At 41.5% G+C, this 17,933-nt stretch overlaps 1 protein-coding gene across 5 annotated transcripts in view; it reads right to left on the bottom strand.

Annotated features, from left to right (window-relative positions):
- The window catches only part of nhsa (Nance-Horan syndrome a (congenital cataracts and dental anomalies)), a 73,348-nt gene that overhangs the window by 38,670 nt on the left and 16,745 nt on the right, over window positions 1-17,933 (bottom strand). For 2 of the 5 annotated variants that reach the window (XM_085149924.1, XM_085149925.1), the window contains exon 1: window positions 1-17,933. This exon is cut by the window's left edge; it is cut by the window's right edge and continues 16,200 nt beyond it. The exons of the other annotated variants lie outside the window; for them this stretch is intronic. The gene's annotated coding sequence lies outside the window, so the exon portion shown is untranslated. 5 annotated transcript variants of the gene reach the window in all.

The following is a 17,933-nucleotide window of genomic DNA, read 5'->3' as shown; positions in this document are numbered from 1 at the left end:
AATTCTGGAAATTGGATTGGATCTTATGTAGGGCTTTTTTACTGGACCTAAGGCCCTGCATACAATGCAACTCAGTCAAATGCATCAGAAAGCATCTTGCCTGAGTACACTTTAAGATAGGGGCTAAATCAGCCAGAGAACCAACCAACTTTCCAATTAGCAAATGACCTTCTCTACCTCCCCAGCTACAATCACCCCCGAGAACCAGGTTCTATTAAAGCTCCCCAGCTAATACAACACGTGTGTTTGTGTGTCTGAGTAAGAAATTGTATCATCACATACAGTTTCACCTTTCACCTGCAGCTTTATTCTGATGTAGTTATGATAAAGATCGCAGCTTACACCCGGACTGTGTGTCAGATATTGTTTCATTTTTTTGCTTATGAGTTTGAACTTAGCACGGAGTGAAAAATATGTAAACAAAAAGTGTGCAGGAAGTTCAGCTCGTGACTTCAGTGAGACGTGACGCATGGAGGCACGGTGCCCTGATCAGAGCAGGGTTTGCCACAGAATTAGATTCTGTTTGTGGCAGCAGGGGGAAAGAGCGAGTGCGTGCAAAAGGAGGCACATCCGCATTTCTTTAAAAAGTAATTAAATAACACAATATATTCTTTACAAGAGTAAATAACAGAGCAAAAAATCAGCTGCATCTTCAGTGAGACTCTCATCTTGCAAACAGAAGCTTCCATCTTTTGAAGCCTTTATTTTGAACAGGAAAGCTTCCAATAAATATCCCAAGGCAGACTTGCACCCAGGCCTTTGCATAGCCTTTTAAGCATATGGTCACCTTTTCAATCCAGTGAATTACTGAGGTTTCTCAGCTGACAGTGTGTGCACATTGCTTGAGAGCTATCCAGCGTATTGGTTGTGATCCTGCCTACTGCTGGGTGAAATCGGTTGCAAAGAAGGTGCTGCAGTCTCTGTGAATTCCCTATGGCAGCAAAGAAACTGGCTCACGGTTGGCTCCAGGTTCTGGTTAGCGCTTGCAGCTCATCTCCAGAGAAGAACAGGAGCTACCACTGCCAGCAGATAATGGAGCTGAAGGACTCGGTCAGATTGCAACACAATGGGCAATGCAACGAAATGGAAATGGACGATAAGCTTAATATTGCTGTCTGGATAGCCTTTAGTGAGAGCGAGGACTTCCTGCAGAATTCTAAAAAGATGTTACTGTAACTTGATTCCGACGTTTGGTTGTACTCCTCCTCCAAGTGAAAGTTCCATGCAGCGCTACCTTGTTTTGACCACTTTCATGTGGACTTCTGAGCATCACATGGACAAGTCACGTTCATGAAACTTGCCCCCAGGCTGTGATAAACCTTCCTCTGTCTCTAAGCCGCTGCACCTCGTTCAGTTTCCAGGCTGTCAAGGATTATATGAATTCTTCAACACTATGAGGTTACTAAAAAGAAGGGATTAGGGATGTGTTCGTCAATTACGGGCTATTTTCTCTGCAAGCTTGAAGTGGTCATTCCTCAGCAGCTCTCATGTTTCAAAAAAACATGCGACTTCCTCAGAAAATACCTCAAAAGTAGACACGCTCTGCCAAGAGACTATGAAGTCACCGCGGGCTCGGCGGTGCCTGACATGCTCACGTTATGTAACCAAATGCTGGAGTAAAACTCACATGACATCAAATCGGATGTCGAGTGAAGTTTAAACATCAGTAGAGCAACCAGCACTTCTTTTGATCTCACTTTGAAGTGTCAGCGGGTTATCACTAACAAGCTGACAGTTCATTATCAGCGGATTGATCAACCTATTGCAGATTAACAGTCTTAGAGTACCACTCCCTCCACTTAAAGTCCCATTTTCCCGAAAAGAGACTAAAAACTGTGTTGTATCATGGTTATGATGGTCTTGTTAAAATAACGAATCATGTTGCTGCTCCACACATGCACATTTTAGGCTGTAAGCTCAGCGGCTGCATGACTCCGGCTTTAAACAAGTTCAAATAAAACACTCTGAATAGAAAATCATGCTCTCTGGGGAACCAAATACAGTATAATGTCCATGTGTTGCTATTGGCCAGGGGTGCGTGGTCTGCTAGCCAATGGTGTTGCTCTGTATTGTTTCTGTGTGTGTTCAGTCCTCCCGGTCCCTCTCGTGGGGTGTGTAGGGTGGGGGAGAGGAGGGGGGGCTCAAAAATGGGGCCGACCTCAATACTGAAGCCAACCAAGCAAGATGATTCAATTGTCTTCCACTTTCATTGCCCTTTCCCAATTACGGACATAATTCATTAAGTAAACACCCCCATATAGTGGCACATCGCACGAGCACTTTCACCCCACAGCTGACCTGCTTGTGTACATCTTTCTGCACATGTTCACTATAAACAGACCAAATCTGATATAAAGGCACAGCGAATCAGCACATTCTTCTCATTTCTCTGTCGCTTCGTCTCATTCTGAAGGAAACCATTCTGCAAAGACAGCGTCTGTAGTCGCAGGATGATTATCCCTCAGCCAGCACAAATATTGGGCCAGTATAAATACGAGCAGGCGGCTTTAGCTCAGCCTGCCTGGCAACACAACGCTAGGTATTTCATACCCCCCCACCCCCAGCCGGTCCAGTTTACACGTGAACCCTGACCGGATTTTCCTTCCTTCTCCTGCCTCATGAAATCTCCTGCAACTTGTCTGAGGGAGAGCAACCTTATAGACTAAACTATAGGTAGGTTCTCTAAAGTAGCAGCTAGGACAATCTGGGCACAATTACACCCACCGAAATTTCATAATGAAAGCTTTTTAAAGGACAGATGTAATTTTGACTGACCTTTCAGCTTGATGTGATTGCAAACGTCTGCTCGGGTCCTGCTGAGTGTTTACCCACCATAAAATCCAGTGTTTAAACTCATCTAGATGTATCACATTACAGTTTTGTCCTAGTTTCTCTGCAACGTGCTGCACACCCTTCAATTCAAAGCGTATCGAATAGACAATACGCCGCGAGAGAAACATCTTGAACAATCCTCCAAATCAATGCAAAACTGTGATAACGCATGCCCAGAGACGGATGATAATAATTGCACTATTTTAAGATTCTGCTTTATTGAACAAACAGTGGGGAAGGGGGAAGAGATCCTCAGTGATGTATCATTGTCATTGTCTCTGGTGAATATGAGCTAGTACCCTCAGGATATAGGTAAAAGGCCTTTAAGGACTTCTAAAGCCCTGACATCCTGTGTTCTTTCCAGTAGCAGTCTGCTGAACAAATCCAGTTGATGTAAGCTATGTGTCACTTGCACTTTGTGGGGCTTTGGCACCTTGTTGTTATGTATGTAGCGTCTGCAACCGCAATGTCTTCTTAGAAAATTTCTAAAGCTGTAACAAATAAAACAGGTTAACTGAGTGACTTCAAAGAAGGAACAGAAGAAATTAACAGAAGAAAATCCCTAAAATATATATTTTTAAAAACCCACCAACCCAAGAGTATTTTTTATTGTCCTAACCTCCAAACTATTGAGCTTCGGTTTGGACAAAACAAGGTATTTAGAAGCTATCCAGTCGTTAAGCGATGACGTGACCAATCCTACTTCCGGGCCTAAAGTAGTCTGCGTTTAATATGGCTTTTGTGTTGTTAACATGTTTAATGTTTTGTATTTTCTTCTATTTAATCTCAAAAAGCTCCTAAAACAGTCAGTGATCACTGTTGACCTCCCTCGGCTTTTATTACCGCTAATCATTCATTTAAGCTCAGTTTTTAAAACCTTAGGATGTAGCTACAGCCCAGCCCATGCAGCAGTATATGAATGAATAACCTCGTATTGTGGATGGATTATCTCAGTTGTTCTCCTGGCTGAAGTTTGGTCCGTTTACAGCATCCTGCCATGCGATTACATTTGTTCCTGACCACCGAGAACACTCACGTTAACTTTTATCGAGTGGAAAAAAAGTTAGCTTGTTTATATTATGCTAACATAGGTGTGTCGCTAGCGGTCACGTAGCACATCATTATATACCAGCTAGCCAAACTTCAGTAACCCTACAAACGTCACTGCTGTTTAGTTTTCTGTCTTCATTTATGTTGGAAGTGATAACAGAGCTGTACGTTTTAATTTGTTTCCAAAACCCCGCAGTCAGGACATGCTATATAGAGATTGACAGACCACGTGACTTTCGCGCATTGCATGCCGGTAACTCGTGGCAAAACAATCCAAGTACCGCATCAAATGCAAGCATTTGCAGCACCGCAAAACGTTCATTCTCCGGTTCCAATACCTTCTTGCTTTTTCTTTGCCCCCCAAAAAAGTTATGTACAAAACGAAGGAGAACAATGCCGGACCGTACAAAGACAGACTTGATGAAAAGGCAAAGAAAAGATACAAGGAAAAAATCAAAGGAGTGAAAGGGTTAGACCCTCACGAGCACACAGAGTGGACAAAATACGTTAGCGTGCTGCCCAACTTTCACCACGCTCATATTTATAATGATACGGTTCTTGGAGTGAGTGCATACACTCATGAAGTTCAGTAACTTCAGGTCACTGCATCAAGCCCAGGTACAGTTTACCGACGGATGGGTACAGGACCTTGAAATGCACCGTGTAGAACGAAAGACCATCGTACGTATCATAAGTTTACGAGTCTCACAAATCGTCTTCATAAATACACATTCATTAACCGTTTACTAATAGGACCTTTGAGCTCAACGGTAATTAATTAGTAGTGGAAATAATTTCTGGTTCGCATTACAGAAATATAGCAGTGACAATAATATTGTACGCTGTAATCGTACTGGGCAATTAGTGATAGCATAGCACACAATTTCTGTTCAGCGCCAGACTTGCTTGTAACCTATATCACCAATTATGTTAAGAAAAATGACGTATTAACTACTACAAAACACTGACCTTTGTGGAAATGCTTGGAGCAGACTAACCTGTGAGCTGGATGTTCTGGGACGTTATATTTGGTCTTTGAATGGCTGCAATCCAGGCCATCCGTCGCCTCTTTTTACTTCAGAAACATGGCTCGAATAATTTCTCTTCAACGACGTAATCGATAAAAAAAAACGATCTCTTTACCCGTCGGCTTCATGGCTGTCATGCGACCGGCTATTGCAGTTAATAATACAACCGCTTCTTGACAGTTTTTTGTGTGTCTTTTTATCGCTGTGTAACTGATTTCAATTGAAAGCCTGCGTGCGCTAGTACCTCTTGCCACGAGTTCCCAGAATTCTTTGCGGTTTTACCCTTGAATGACGTCACATTTTCAACTTCTAACTCCGTTAAATGTCATAAATTCCGTTTTCATGGATGCCTGGATGTTAAACTTAATTCAATTCAATTCAATTCAATTTTATTTATATAGCGCCAAATCACAACAAAAGTCGCCTCAAGGCGCTTCATAGATACAGAGAAAAACCCAACAATCATATGACCCCCTATGAGCAAGCACTTTGGCGACAGTGGGAAGGAAAAACTCCCTTTTAACAGGAAGAAACCTCCAGCAGAACCAGGCTCAGGGAGGGGCGGCCATCTGCTGCGACCGGTTGGGGTGAGAGAAGGAAGACAGGATAAAAGACATGCTGTGGAAGAGAGACAGAGGTTAATAACAGATATGATTCAATACAGAGAGGTCTATTAATACATAGTGAGCGAGAAAGGTGACTGGAAAGGAAAAACTCAATGCATCATGGGAATCCCCCGGCAGCCTACATCTATTGCAGCATAACTAAGGGAGGATTCAGGGTCACCTGGTCCAGCCCTAACTATATGCTTTAGCAAAAAGGAAAGTTTTAAGCCTAATCTTAAAAGTAGAGATAGTGTCTGTCTCCCGAATCCAAACTGGAAGCTGGTTCCACAGAAGAGGGGCCTGAAAACTGAAGGCTCTCCCTCCCATTCTACTTTTAAATACTCTAGGAACAACAAGTAGGCCTGCAGAGCGGGAGCGAAGTGCTCTAATAGGGTGATATGGTACTACAAGGTCAATAAGGTAAGATGGGGCCTGATTATTTAAGACCTAGTATGTGAGGAGCAGGATTTTGAATTCAATTCTGGATTTAACAGGAAGCAATTGTTACACCTGGTAGAGCAGAACGCTGATCATTTTATTAAAGATGAAAGACTTTAGACAGTTTTTCAACTCTCAGTAATGCCATAGTGATCGTTTGCAGCGGAGTTTAGGCCCAGACACGGCTAGTGACGTCAGACTTAATGACCGGATTAGGCTATCATAAGAGAGATTTCAGTCTAAAAATCATCACATACAGACGCTTGTAAAGAGGCCCTCAATGCTACATTTAAGCACACAATGTAAACGCCATTTTTCAATGCACTGCATTATTATTGTGAAGGTGTGTATTTAAACTCAAACCACAATCTTTTCCTAAACATAATCAAGTAGTTTTTGGTGCTTAAACCTCACGAGCAACTAAAAGAACAGAGTTGAATGGAACCTCAGTCCTGCATAATCTGCTCCTTGTCTTACAGTTTATGCCTTAAACTGTTTCTCTATGTTTGGTTATGTTCAGAGTTTTGAACTCTTCCATATGTATTGCTCAGCTTGATGTATTTTAAGAGCCAATCTTGGGGCTAACACTGCAAATTAGGTCAGGCTATAAATACTGTTGGTTCGTGTTTCATACAAGTAAACAAAAACACAAAAACATGAACATGATCAGCCACACCTCAAACCCAGTAATCCTTGTTTTGCTCCTTAATGGAGACCTATCCTCAAATACCTCTATGACTCTCTATGGCCCTTGGGGCAGAAGCTCGTCTCCATTTAAAGCAACTTTCTCCTGAAGCAGTTGGGTGGACCACGGAAGATCTCTGCTTGTAGATAAAGCTGTGTGCCTGAGATGACTATATTTGTAATATCCCATCTAGTCTGAAGTCTGAGCTTTGCCTTGAACATATCTGACCCACCACTATAAGAGCATGAGAGTCTGATTGTTGGTGATGCTTAGCAATGGAAAACCGTCAATAGCTGATGTACCTGATTTGTCTCTTCCATCAGTCTTAGGTGTAAAAAGTGGCTACAGTGATGAAGATAAAGGGGAAAGCCTGATTTAAGGGCCTATCAGAGTTTCTTTTATATATAGAAAAGAGGGAAATGCATATGTGCATATATAATTCTGTATGTGTGTGTAGGGTATACACATGTGGACTCCAGCCCCACCCATTGAACAAGCCTCTATCTTATAAAGGGACTCATCATCAAGCCTCTAAATGATTTCTCCTGGCTTCTCTAATCAGCGACTGTGTATTAAACTCTAATTCCCCAACTTCCGAGAGCCAAAATATTGTCAGAGTTTCATTAATCTGCTTCCTGATGCCTCAGATCTTCACACGCTGCCAACATGCAAGCACAAGAATAACTGTGCAAACAGTAAATATTTGATAACTGGCAAACACCGCCGACTTCTCCTCGGCTCCTCTGCTTTAGCCTTCTTGTGTGGTCAGGAGGCTGTTCAAGAGAGCTGCAGGAATGCGAGTGCAGGGGAAAGCCAACAATGCTTTTAGAGCCACCAAAATCTCGTACACAAGCCACTTGTATGTAATGTGGTTGTGTGTGCGCACAATAATCTCCCTTTGACATAGGGCAATAGTGAGAGCAAAGCACAAGAGGGAAAGATGAACTGCATGGAGGGAAAAAAAACTTACAAGCTACCCCCCCCCCTTTTCTGACTAAGCAGAGGAGACAATCCCACTGACTGAATGGCTTGCAGAGTGTGGGAATGATCCAGAGAAGTGACTGTGATTAGTTGGGCTCCACTGGCCATGATATCACAGCAGGGTGAACCTGGTTCAGCAGGAGGGCTTGAAGAGAGGAAGACACAACGAGAGAGACAGGGAGGGAGAGAGAGAGGGATCGAGCTTGGTAATTTGGTCTCCACAGTCTGACAGTGATTTCTAAGATGGTAATCACATCAACTCTGTAGCTAAGGCAAAGGGACATCACTGGGAGCTGCGAGTTTATCCCACCCTGGCAGGCCCCAATGGAAATCCAATAGAAACGAACAAGTCTGAGGCTCCAAAGCTTCACTGCTGCTCCACAGACCCACTAATCACGAACAAGAGGATTGTGAGATATCGAGTAATGCGCCGAAGGTCTTCAAAAGCAGCTCGCTCAGCGCTAACAGATCAGAACCTCAGCGCTGATGCCTGTCCAGGTTATTAAGGATTAAACTTATTCACACAGTCTGAATGGTTTCAAGTCATGCAGCACGCTGAGGAATGAGGCCCTTTAACATTAGAGGAATAGTTCAACGTCTTTGCTTCCCTTCCAAGAGCTGATGGGATACAGCTAACACTAAATACACAGATGGAGACAGGAAACCTTTGCCTCTCTAAAGCTCCATAATCGATGCAATTGATCTGGTTTCTTTAATCTGTGCATAGTTAAGTGTAAAGACAATCCCTTGTGGTTTCACTGCAGGATTAGCGGCACGATTACAACTTCTTGAAGTTTTGTTTTCAGTGCGCTTGTCCAACAAATTAGCCAAAAATCCACAAAGTATAAATATAAGAAACTGCAGTTCCTCAAACTATCGCTTCAGGCTAAAAATGACTCTAAAATGATTCAATCCCCACATTAAAATGTCCCAATTCAGCTATGAAGTCAATATGTTTACAGAAACCAGTTTTTGGTTCTATACCCAGTTTCTGCTTTTATGGCAAAATTGCTAGTACATTTTTAAATATCATTATGGCTTAAATGTATTCATTATTAGGAGAAGGGCTGTGTATCAGCAAGTGGATGGTGACTTTCTGAATTTCTTGACCAATCAAAGCTGTCCAAAGAAATCTGTGCTCCAAATTTTGGTGAGTGAAAGTCTAGTATTTTATTAATCTACACTAATTCGCAAGATATGTATAGTTTATGAATTGTAGCTGTGAGATAATAACATGCACATTCCTATTCCTTTGACGCTTCTCCTTAAATGTAAGAATATTAGAGGCTGATAAACTGTTATGCACGCCCTGTTATGAATTTGCTGCTGATGACATTTCCTGTTTATAATCTTTCATTGTGTTAAAATGCATCAATTAGTCACAAATATCTAGACTCAAATAGGCCTGTGTGTGCGCACTGGAAGAAAATTTGAATAAAAACACATGTGATTAAAAGGCATCTTGTGTCAGTGACATCAGCACGCAACGTACCAGATGTCACCAGCGCCTGTGTGGGTGGAGCTTGTGATTGAGACTGAATGCTAATGAGGAGAAATGAGGGCTTTTCCCACACGCTTTGTCTCTGTACGGATCAGCAGCAGTGACAGCAAACTTCACAGGGACAGAAGTGTGCCACCTTACAAACGAGGGTCCCGGTGAAAAAGCAGATTAGGGGCGAGCAGCGTCCCAGATTAAACAGATCTGTCTGAGGTCAGGTGCAAAAAAGCCGTGTGGTTTTTACTCACATCAACAATGTTAAATGCTATAGATCCTGCATCTTTCTTTTCTTGTTTTTCATCACATAAATGTCAGGGATTGAGATTTATGAAACGCTTTTATTAATGAAAATGAAACCTTTCAGAATATACTTTTGTATGTGCAAAACTATTTTAATCTTAGCCTCATGTTTTATTCCACTTTAGGGACAATGGGGATGCACTGAATACAAGTACCTATACAAGTACCTATAAGGAGCACTTAAAATCCTTTAATTTTCTCAAAAATCATGTACCTTATAATCCGGTACGCCTTATGTATGAATTCTGGTTGTTCTTACTGACCTCAAACCGATTTTATGTGGTACACGGCACTCAAAAATCTGTCAAAAAATGTTTTAGTACAACTTTGGTAAGCGAAGAAGCTGCATGGATTGTCGGAGCAAACGGCTACCGTAGTCAGGAGCGTTGCAGGTCCAAAACTCTACTTCAGGTCCCTTCAGGTAGTTTATTAAAAAATGCCTCTTTAATAAACTGATCAGCGTTGCTGCTTTACCAGGTGTAACAATTAAGTTTAACATCCAGGCATCCATGAAAACAGAATTTATTAAACTTAGCAGAGTTAGAAGTTAGCAGGAAGTTAGCTTGCTAGTTTCTACCTAAACATGATAAACCATGTTCTGACTGAGAGATTAAAACATACAGCTCTGCTATCACCTCCAACATAAATGAAGACAGAAAACTAAACAGCAGTGACGTTTATAGGGTTACTGAAGTTGGGGTAGCTGGCATGTGCATGTGCTACGTGCTAGCAACATAGCTATGTTAGCATAACATAAACACAGTGAAGCTGGAGGATGAACGTTAACTTTTTTCCACTCGATAAACAATGTGAGGGTTCCCTATGGTTAGGGACAATTGCAATCGCATGGCAGGATGCTGTAAACGGACCAAACTTCAGTCAGGAGAACAACTGAGATAATTCATCCACAATACAAGGTTAGGCACTAATATACTGCAACAGCATGGGAATAGAGCAGCTGTGAGAGAATTCAACATTAATAAATTAATGGTAGGGAAGTGGAGGAAGCAAGAAGAATGAGTTGAGTAAAGTTTGACTTATCTGTTTTGTTTCACTTAATGCGCCTTATAATCCGGTGTATGAAAACAGACACTTTCATCGACTGTGCACCTTATAACCCGATAAAATACGGTACAGCTCAAAATGTTAAATGGCATATAAACACACTAATGAGATATCACTTTACATATTGCCATTTGGACAGGTGTACTGCTTAACTTCAACATTTAATGTAAAGAAATATCCAAATGCAACTGCACAATGTACTGTCAACCAAATAAATGAGTAAATAAACAGGCAGCTACAGTATAATCCTGTTTGTTGACTATGAAACCAGTGTTTTGCCTTCATTACAGCCTTCTGCCTTTTTTTATTATATGGCAAACATTTCTATTTCATTTTGCACTGAAACAGCACACTGGTACTTTTAGACAATCTGTGACAGTCTTTGGATGGATGAAGGCTAGTCTTCTCTGCACCAGAAGAGCTGGCACTGACAGTGAAAATACATTTGAGACTTTATTGTTGTTTGCACTATAAACTAATTTAATTCTTTTAAGTTGCAGGATTTAAATATTTTTATTTCAGGTGGGTTTATTTCCTGACAAATCCTAAAAAGTGTATTTGTAATACTTTTCATTATTTTCTATCATATATTTGTCATTGCAATAATGGATTCAAAAACTGAGGTCAGTGTATGTAAAAGTCAGACTGCTCTAAAGGCACAAAGGTATCTTTTTCTAATTTTGGATCAGTATTATGTCATACAGGTAGAGAGAGGAATGCAGTATTTACGATCCACCTGGAAATTACCTCACTGGAAAGAAAAGAAATTTGAATACTACAAGCCGCTACAAGCTGTGCAGTATTAAAACTGGTTAAGATTTGCGCGAGCTTGTTGACATCACCTCTGCATAAACGGCAAGAAGCAAAAGTGAAAGAAAGATTGGCGAACAAGGCTGATACACATGCAACCGGAGAACAAATCAGAAACTTGTGCAAGTCCAAAATGCCTCAGATCCCGAGCCAAAACATGAGCCACGGGAAGGATGGAAGCGATGCACGGAGCACGAGGCATCTGTAAGTGTGAGGTTAAGTGCAGAGCTGCAGATGTTGTTGTCAAGCTGCTGCCTGAAGCGAACGTGGAGGATGCCGCTGCTCCCATCTGTGGTCATGTTAAATATTTAATGTTACAACAGCTACATGACCAACAGTTTCTGTAAGTGCCAAAGAAAAAGAAGCAGCAATTTGCATAAGAGAGATGAGGCAGGCTGACACTTTTTAGAACGCATCGTTGGCTTTTAGAGAGAACAAGTGTGAGGTCACAGAGAGTCTCATCTTGCCTGGAACTAAATTTTATCTGATGTGTTTGTATGTTTCCATGCTGACTCCCAGTGATTTAGGAACAATGAGTAATCAAGGTCTAGCCGGGCCCCTCTGGAGGCACTCCACAGTTTGTTTGTGGAAGGAAATGAGGTCTCAGTGGATTGTGGTTTAGCCTCGTCACTCCTTCGGGTGTGAAAACAATGTAATTATGGCGCAATATCTGACAAGAAACATGAGCGAATTGACAGAATCACACTTCCAGCTTCCTTCTCTAAGTCACTCCTCAGCTATTTGTGACCTTGCGGAAAGTAAAAGTCCAGATGGACAGGTCACATCTGCTCAGAGGAATGTATCCTCCGTCACCTCTGTACTCTTTCACCCTCAGGGCTTTGGAAATGTCAGGACTGTAAGGTTACGCTCTCTTTTCCTTCTCCCCGCTCCTCTGATTTCCTAGACGTTCGCTGATGCCCATGAAGAATGAAAGCCATGTGGCGTGACACTGGAGGACAACACAAACGACTTTGCAGAAATGAGTAACAAAGAGAACCCCGAAAAGATAGCAGGGTTCAAACTACAGTATCATAAAAGGCAGATTAAGAAAAAAAATCATATTGCAAATTCACTACACTGACTCACTCATTATCCAGTAGCTCTACAAGCTAAAAAAGACAAACAAACTGGCTTCTAAATGATGATTCACACCACGCCCACACTGGACCGTCCTCATATTTTCAAAGCTGTATGTGAAATTCCAGTGAGCGAAGACGGACCTCGTTTTTGACATCTTATCATAAAATTTCTATCCAGTCTGAACAGTCAATGAAAGGCGTCTTTGTTCGAGTGATCAACAACTACTCCCACAGACATCCGTCCATGTCAACAAAAGCAACGTGATTACAACACCAGGCACCAACAATCCTTACTGTCACCACTAACCAATTGAATCCAGTAAAACACCACAGTTAATGCAACACTAGTGACTGTAAATCATGCTCATTTTCTCCCACTTACAGCAGACGTCAGCCAGTGTGAGGCAATAAATGGAAAAGAAAGTTCAGTATGACTGCATGAATCATGTTGCAGCTGCCAAACACACCAATTTGTATTCGGCTTTTTTTTAAAGGGTGTGTTTCTTCACGTTGTAATACAGCAAATAAGGCCATAAAAACCCTGCTGTTAAGCCATGACTATTTTTGAGAAAATTTTATCTTCAGCTCCTCCATAAATGTGGATATGACTAACTACAACTGACTTGGGAGAATCAATAGACCCACACAGTCCAAGCATCCAAGTTTAACAGCAAGATGTTAGTTTATATGTGTTATGGCAACCGTTACACCAAGCCAGGGCGCCTCTGCTCAGCTCTGACCTGCACTGGTTACAAGCTGGTATGAAAAAACTAGAGGAGGAAGAAGAAATGCTGCACACAATGCGGCAAGTGCTTTTATTCTATACCTTAGCACCTTTTCTAACACACTCACAAACTCTTGGAGGGATGTTTCAGAGGTAACTCTGGGTTCAGTATGTTGCCCAAGGAGATGCTTTAGCATGCAGACAGGAGGAGTAGGGGATCAAACCACAAATCTGACTGCTACAGGGGCTGCTCTTCCTCCTGAAAAAGCCACTCGTAACTTTAACAACTAAAATTGCTCTTAGGGCATCTAGTATTCTTGAAGGTGGTGGAGGGGACAGGAACACTAGGGGTTAAACACTCTCCATCAGCTGTTTTAAAACTGAAGAAGAGATGAAATGTTGCCCACTTGCTTTATTTTCAAGCCCTGAAGACAAATAAGGATGAGTTTGAACTTTGAATCATGCAAAGCTACACTAACGATATTCATGAATAAAGATATGGACCTGGAAATGAGCATAACAGGTCAGTTTTATTGAGTCATATATATATATAAAAAAGATTTATGCTAGCTTCTTAACAAGTGCAGAAATGCCCTACATCAGAATTATTTCAAATGACCAGCAGGGGGCAAATTCTCTAGTTGCATAAAGATGTCAGATGGTTAAGTCTATGAAAAAATAGCTTTCATTCAACATCTACTTGTGATCTCAGTAAACATTTTCCCAATGATTTTATGGCCACAATTGCTAGTTTCAAATCTGATATAATGCAACATGATGATAATTTGGAAAATAATGGTTCCAATAAGAGTACTATAGAGGGTTAAAGAAGGCTATAATTTTGGATGTGCCTGTGTATTTGAGTGTATAAGGTCAGTTTGTCCGTTGCGTTGCTTGCTACATTGAGGTTCAGAAAACACAAAAGGTGTTGTCCAAATCACTCAACTCTAGGCTTTAAAACAGGCTTCACAAACTAGTAGGTGATGTCATAACGGGTATGTACATCTTTTATCTACAGTCTTGTGATAATTATTGCAAAGCACTTAATAAGAATCTACTTTAGTGTTTCAATTATAGTCCTTCACAGTGTAAAAATAACCTTTATTGTGAAATATAACAACAGCACGAAAACACAGATTGCATGCCTAACACTCCTGTTTGCCCACACTCAAACTGACAGATGGCTTTGTTGATGCCACTTCTTATCCCTGTGCATATTTCCACTCGTACCTCAGTCTCAATTTCCCCTTCAATCACTACAAACGCCGCTCCTTCCCTTTGAAAGCTGCTGAAAGAAGATGACACCTGGTCCAAGTCAAATTGCATTAAAATACCACAAATGTGTATGTTTTCACAATGGGTAGCCACAGTGTGATACATACCCCTGACCCTGGGTCAGTGCCATCGTCGCCGAGCAACAAAGGCCCGGGTTGAACATATACATTTCACAGATGGAGAACAAGGAAGCAGCTGCCCCAGTGCCTTTCAAAGAAGAAGCACGGCGTAGTTCTTGCTTATTGGCATGACTGGCCGCACATGACATCACTGGAGAGGCATGCATCCCTGCGTGTTGCTATTAGAAATGCATTGCTGTTTGCAGACAGGACTTAAACATAATGGAGGCACTGAGATGGAGTGAGCAGTGATGGAAGGATGAATGGTAGACTGAACCCCAAATTACGTTAAAGTACTCTTTCATTGTCATAACTGTAATGCATGAATCTGACTTGGTTTTGCATGCGGTGCAAATTGCAGGGTTTTCCCCCGGAGTATTACGAGCCCGGTGGCCCAACAGGCTTAAGCTGACCTCCTGCTGGTGGGACTAAGATTTTTGGCTGTAGACAAAAGCTAGAGCTAGTTAACTGTCCATGTTCACAATTAGCTTACTGCTCCCATTTACTGTTTTAAGTTATTCGGTGCTCTGTGGCTAGTGTGTACTATTGATTTTCTGTTAATTTTTCACAATTATTTTGTAATCTTTGGTCTTACTTCCCCTCTTGTTAGCCAGAAGAAAACACAAACTGCATCTCTAAGTCCATGTCTGTAACAGAGTTTTGTTCTGTCCTTAGCACGGCTTCAGATGACATCAGGAATGTTGCGGAATCTGTTTTATGTCAGTGGAAATAGAAAAAAACTTGTTTCTGGGTGAAGATTTGCAGAAACTGCTTCTGTATTTCTGTGTGAACAAGGAAAACAGATTTTGAAACGTTTTATCCCCATTTCTTGATGTCAGACAGTGGAGCGTGTTATTATCTGCAGGCAACTGATTGGCCAGCCCTTCTATATAGTTACGGTTACATCTCTACCTGTTGCTTTAGCATGTTCTTGTCATATTCATGTCCTTTTTGCACATCCATGTGAACAGAGGTATTACTCAAAAAGACAACGTGTGGCTGTAGCCTGGGATACTTCTGAGTTGTGCTGCAGCGTATCTGATGGAACGGCAAGCATCCGTGTCAGAGCTGGAACGTGATGCATCCACACCCAGTGTGTTCCCAGGGTTAGTTTTCCCACTTCTTTACAACAATCTGCCCCACCCTCATTATTATCACCTGTGCTTACTCTGCTACATCTGTTCCCAATCACACCACTATATAGACTCCCCTGCTTTCCTTCATTTATTTTCCAGATTGCCTTGTTCTTTTCAGATATTACCAGTGTTCCCAGTCTTCCTTGTGTTTTTGTTCCTTCTCTGGTCGAATGGACTCTGACTGAATACCAGCACATAGATTAAAGATTTTGATTTTAGATTATCTCTGTTGTTGGTGTTTGAGTCCTCCTCCTTCCAATCTTTAAACCTTTAGCCAGAAGTGGAAAATAAACATCTGATTGTTTCTCTTCGTCTCCCTCCTCTCTCCTTCAGTGTGCAGAGCTGCACATTTACAGCTCGACTGTTTTCTCTGCACAATTACTGTTATAACGGGTTAATAGCGTTACATGAACTGAGTGCATCATTCATTTGTCTGCACCTAAAGACCTTGCTCTAGCAACACATATGTAAGAAATACATGTGTAATAGAGGATGAGTCAAGGCTGGAGAATATTAGAATACATACAGTTACATGTATAATAACAGCTTAAGATATATGAAGTGCAGTAACCTCTAATATTGAAAAGTGACCAGACACATTTTCTGGGACTGTTTTACTCCCTTGGATGAAGTCATAAATCACAAGGTGTTTCACGGGTGAGGAGGGCTTAAACAGAGAAGTAAATCACTCGACTATACCTTAGCCTTGGATCTTTCCCAACATCTCGGATTTCTTAAGTATTCACATGACAAAGGTCGTGAAAACAAAAGCTATGGGAAGAGGAACAAGTCAAGTGATTGTTGCGCAATAACTAAGGATTCACCACAATGCCAAAACAGCGTCTCTACTGCTTGATCACATTACTGGGAGAGAGTCGTCAAATTTTTTTGAAGACCTGCACATCAGCTATTCATGTTAAATGAGGCAGCCAAGAGAATCTGGCTCAGCCTGTGATGTTAAACGCTCACTCGCAGAACAACACTTCCTTAATAAGATCAGGATCAGTGCTCAAGAGGTGAGTTTGAATCTTAACGACTGGCCAGAATCACTGATGTAGCAAAAAAAAAAAAAAAGCATGGACATTAAAGGAGTAGATTAGTGTCAAAACGGCTCTACTCGTGGGAAACTGACTGTCATACCCATTAAGTAAGATTGAAACCATCATTCCTAGGCTTTAACGCTGCATCTCCTGCATGTTCTTCTGTTTGCTGGAGAGCTACGTTTCATTCTGGCAGCCCTACAGGTTGAGCAAACAGATCGTTCTTTGGCAGAGCACCAACATCAACAACAATCAAGAAACATGGATCACCAAATAGGGTGTGGGAATGTGCTCCGGACAAGAGCAAAGCTTGATCTCAAGGCAGAAAGTACAAAGATTTTTGTTTGACCGCACAGCTTTTCACTCATGTCTAAAATAAAATACTCCCTTTTTCATGTACCAGGCTGCTAGAGTTATTTAAACAATGAAACCCAAATGAAAAAACATTATGTAGATCCAAAGCTATCCATACATTTCCCCAACTGTGTATCATCTTCAAGGTTATAAGGAGGCTGAGAAGGAGTGTACGCCCCGGACTGGCTGCCGGGTTATCACAGGGCTAACATGGAGAGACTGACAACCGCCAGCCCATTTAGAGCCACTAATTAAATGAACAAGCTGTCTTTGGACTTTTGGAGAAAATCCAGATATGCACATGGAGAACATACACTCAGAGAAGAGAGAAAAAAAATGATGTAAAATATTTTTAGAAATATTTTTAGGTTTTTAGAAATTTGATCAAAGTTGTCAGTAAAAACAGCCGGAGGTATGTAGAACATCTGCGTTTGAGTCAAGCATAGTATTTTAATTTCTGCATATTAAGAGTATCTATATTCAATATGATGTCTGTTAAGAATCCGGAAAACTTTGGCTGCCCTAACAACGGGAGAATGAAATGATTGTTTAATAATTCTGGTGTTTTTAAGGCTTGATTTATTTATTTTAACTCATGTAAGTTGTGGACACTAGCACAAAAGCAAGACAATGCTGCATGGCTACATGTGAGATGACGTGAATATATCCCTGTGAACCTTCAGTGAGAGGGTAAATGACATTGTGTCTTATAATTCCTTGATTCAAAGATCAGGGCAGTGAGCCCCTCCCTGTGTCCTGCAGCCCTGAGACTGTGCGTTTAAACCAAGAGATCAGACACCCGTAATCTCCATTGTCCCGTCCTGGGTAGACGGCAGGGTCCTAGCATGGCCCACTTTAACAAGCAGGGCCATCTGCAGTGTCACAGATGGCGCTGAGTCTTACAGGTTCCCACA

This window comes from Neolamprologus multifasciatus, chromosome 23, assembly GCF_963576455.1.
Source record: "Neolamprologus multifasciatus chromosome 23, fNeoMul1.2, whole genome shotgun sequence".
Classification (NCBI taxonomy): domain Eukaryota; kingdom Metazoa; phylum Chordata; class Actinopteri; order Cichliformes; family Cichlidae; genus Neolamprologus; species Neolamprologus multifasciatus.
This window is presented reverse-complemented; position numbering and strand designations above follow the sequence as displayed.